We start from the raw sequence: 4,721 nt of genomic DNA, 5'->3' as shown, positions 1-4,721 counted from the left end.
CTTTTATTTCTTCTGGAACATTATCTGTGAGATTTTTGTAAGGCTTGAGTGAAAGAAGCATTCCTCTAGAGAGTACTTGCATTTGCTTCTGCCTAGTGCCCGAAGGTGCTTACATGGGATCACTTAAAAATAAATTCTCTACTTGAAAGTTTTAGCTCACTAGCTGCAAATGCAGACGAGGGCCACTTTGTGAGTATGAATTCTCAGGAGAGATTTCTTTTTCTTTCCATCCAATGCCAAGATCCCCACAGATAAGTTTCTTTGTTATTTTTTTCTCCTGTAGTAGATTTATTTCTCTTTTACTTTATACTACTAGTGGATTTACAGTTAAGTACAACAGGCTTTGGAAATTGTTTTATTATTATTACTAAATTTTATTATACATGTGCTCTTTGGTCTAGCAATTTCCTTCATACGTATTCAACAGAAATATGGGCACAGGTGCAACAACAAAAAATGTACAAAAATGTTAATGGATGCATTAGCTTTACAGAAAAACCCAAATGCAATCTAAATGCCCATACATAATAGAATAAGTAAATAAATTGAGGTCTAGTCAGACTACAAAAATATTTTACAGAAAATAAATAAGCCACTGCTGCTTCAGGCGGAGACATAACAGAACACAATAAGCCAAACGGAAGAATATTTGCTATGCAATTTTATTTATATAAAGCTTTAAAGAAGCAAAACTAAAGTGTTGGGTTTCAAGAGGGTGGTCAACTCAGGGTGGGATAAAGACAGGCAGAGGGTAAGAAGGTGGTCTCTGGTAATCCATTACAGGTTACAAGGGTGTGTTCATTTGGTTATTATTCTTTGACTACTATGATTGTTAATTTATGTGTCAAATTGACTAGCCCTAGGGATCTCTGATTCTGGATGTGTCTGTGAAGATGTTTCTGGAAAAGATTAGCATTTGAATCAGTAGACTCAGTAAAGCAGACAATCCTTCCCAGTGTGAATGGGCATTGTCCAGCCCTTTGAGAGTCTGAATAAAACAAAGCATGGAGGAATTAGGAATTAATCCCTTCTACTTCCTGCTTGCCTTTGAAGGCTGGAACATCTCATCTCATCCTCTCCAGCCCACTGGGATCTATACCACATGGGCTACCCTGGTTCTTAGATCTTCAGACTCAGACTGAATTCTCCTACTGCCTTCCCAATCTAGCTCCTACTGATTCTGTTTCTTTCAAGAATCCTGACTAATATAAATATACATTTATGATTTATGCACTTTCTACTGTAAAATGCTGAACTAAAGGAAGAAAAAAAGAAAAAAAAACTATGTATTGAATCATAGCGTGACTTTCTTAAATCCCTTCACTGTGAACTTAGGATACAAAGTATAATTCTCGTCAAGGTGTACTTGGCCACGCAAGGTCAACTTCTTACTTTCCTCTCCAGTCTAAAGTGGAACTATTAACTCTCTGTCATTCCAAATCAAGCATGCTGACCTTTTGTTTTCTTCAGATACCAAAGTGTTTCCCAACTTAAGGCATTTGCACGTGTCCTTTCTTCTTTTTGGCATTCTCTTTTCCACACTTATACTTGCTCTCCAATCAACATTTAACTCTGATAAATGTCACTTTTAACAAGATACTTTAATGTATCCCCAATCTAAATTATAGTCCACTTCAGCCTCAATTTTCTTTTATAGATCTTATTATTTTCTCTTGTAGCTCTACTATGATGCATAATTTGTGTAATTATTGTGTTCACTTTGGCATCACATATACTAAAACTGTGTATATAAATGATTTCTGTTTTACTCTGCTTTGCTATGAGCTTTATAATAGTAGAGCCCACTTTTATTTTATTGTCCATTGTGTACACTGTTATGATCCCAGCCCACAGCTGGTTCATGGTGGATGTACTGTTTGCTGAATGAACAAAGGATTAGTTCTGTCTTTACCGTAACAAAAATTAAAGTAAATTAAAAAGTAGAAATTAATCTTCCACCACCCATCACTTTATTTTATCAGTATTATTTTAAGAAATTATGAGCATCAAATGTAATATACTGTGAAGTCAGAATTAGAACAGCACCATAAAATATTTGCAATAAATTATTTTAAGGATGTGCTAAATGAAAAAGAAAAGTTTAGCATATAACATTTATTCATAAAAGCAGTTTCTCTAAGACAAGAGTATTATTGCTTTTCCTGATTATCTACCTATAATCATCAATAACCATGATTGAGGAAAATACTTTAATATAAACTAGACATAAAATTCACTAAGAAATTAGAATTTTATATATCTTAAGACTGAAAAGTTTTTTTTTTCACTGCGTTGTCAATTTTATCTCAGATCTCAGACAAAAATAAGTAAATAAAAATAATTTCTAGAGAGCGATACATAAAAAAGGAACAAACATATAACCCTGTACAGTGTTGTATAAGTTATCTATGGCTTAGTAAAAAATATTCCCAAATCTTAGCCCCTTAAGTGATAACTATTTATTTTGTTGATGATTTTGTTGACCAATAATTTAGGCTGAACTCATTTGGAGAGTTCTTCTGGTCTCAGTGGTCTCTCTGATGTTTCTATTAAAAACTGTGATTTTTTAATCTGCTTCTATGTGTAAGCCTATAGGTTGGGGGCACTCTCACATGTTGTCTCTCATACTCCAGGAGGTTAGACAGAAGAAGGAGAGGGAGGGAAAGGGGAAGAGGAAGGGAAAGGGGGAGTGGGGAGAGGGAGGGAGAAGAGAAGAAGGAAGAGAAGAATAATTTGTTTCCAAGGTTCTTAAAGACAAAGCTCAGAACTTGAGCAGCATACATTGCATTGCATTTGCCAAAAAGAAAAAAGAAAAGAAAAGAAAAAAGAAAAAAGAAAAGAAAAGAAAAAAGAAAAAAGAAAAAAAGAAAGAAAAGAAAAAAAGAAAAAGATAAAGAACAAAAAAGAAAAAAAAGATCACAAGTCCAGTAGAGATTTAAGAAGTGGGAAAATAAATTTCACTCTTGAAGGAAGGAGCTGCACAATCATCTTGTATGGGTATAAGAAGCTATTAATTGGGACTCTGCAACTAATCTACCACATATCAATCAACCAACAAGTATTTATTAAATATACATATGTATGCTCATGTAAAGCTATAAAGGATACAGAAGTATGAAATATTACTTCTACACATTACCTACATTAAACAAATTCAGTTAATAATGATAAACTGTTATAATTTTCAATCTATTTTTACCCAATTTAATTTGAGAAATATGACACCATTTCATTTTTTTTTAAATGGTAGTTTGCCAGAGATAATGAGAGAAGGGAAGTGTTAAAGAAACATCTTACTAAGTAATGTAGACATTTTAGAAGCTCAAATGGTATTCATAAAAGCTGTAAAAAGATAATCTGGGATGAGAAAATAGCCCTCTAGGAAATACCCACTAGCTACTGTTTCACAGACCTAGGGAATCAATAGGATAATGAAAACTTTAGGGAAGGAGGATAGAATAGAGAAATTCAAAAGTATGATTGTCTCAGCAAATCAGAGATGATGATTCTGAGAAACCTCTCCCTCCCTCTATATTTTTACATGAATTTTTAATCCCTTGAGACAAAATGATCATAAGACACTAGCGTCAATTTATAGGTAAGAAAACAGATCCACATCAGTGCTGATAATCAAGACATATTGACTATTCCCCCATGTTAAGCATCAATATATCAAAATAAATAAAAAATTCATACAAATTATCTATCTGTTTAAAGCTGGAGTTGTTCATATATGCCAATTGAAACAACATATAGTGAGCAAATGTATGTGGCAGTGGATATAAGAATCTGAATGCCTTCTATTAAGCCAAACATTAAAGAAATTTGTAAAATGTTACATAATACCGCTCTTCACTTATTTTGTTTAGCAAAAAAATATAGTATATTTTCATAAAAATTGTTTTATGGTAACATGCAGTTGGTCAATTATTACTATTTTAAAGGAATTAAGACATAATTAGTTTTAATCAGTTTTAATTTCTAATACAGTAAATATTGATGGACATTTATGAACCCATTAAACCATATAAACACAAGTTATTTCACAACCTCAGTAATTTTCAATAAATGTAAAGAAGCTGTGAGACCAAAGAGCTTGAGAATTTGAATATCGACAATGCACTTTAATGAAATGAGAAATAGATCATTTCTGATTGCGTGTCTATTAAATAAATAGACTTCAGGAGGACTGAAGGCTATAACATTGCCTTATTCTGGAGGAAAGTGAGAAATATATTTTAACAGTGTAGATCTCTGTTTGTTATAGAATCCCAAATAGTTATTTTTCTGTGGTTCCTTATTTCAATTTCTATGGTTTTCCAAATAAGCAGTATGAACAAACATAAAAAGCCATGAAAGGGCCAGATGTTCTCTGAAGACAGTGAAAAATCCAGCACATTTGTCTAGAGAAGTAAAAAATAGAGAGACAGGAGAGCAAAATACAAGCCAAATTTGAAAGGTCTGATTTGTACGAGGTTTGGTCTCTCTTCTGCACTGGAAGTCTTCAGAGAATGGTATGAAGACAATAGAGTGGTCGCGTTTGAGTTCGTAATGAGAATCTGTTGACAATGCAGAGGAGTAAGCAGGACTATTAGTTGGGTGTCTTCTATAATAATCTTGGTGACATGATGAGGGCCTTAACTAATCAAAGAAGGTGATAATAAAAATCATGGATTAAAAGTACATACATGATATAGATGTAGTATGTGTGTTTAACTAAA

The sequence above is a fragment of the Pteropus medius genome, unplaced genomic scaffold (assembly GCF_902729225.1).
Source record: "Pteropus medius unplaced genomic scaffold, Ma_sr-lr_union100, whole genome shotgun sequence".
Classification (NCBI taxonomy): Eukaryota; Metazoa; Chordata; class Mammalia; order Chiroptera; family Pteropodidae; genus Pteropus; species Pteropus medius.
Note: the sequence above shows the minus strand (reverse complement) of the source record.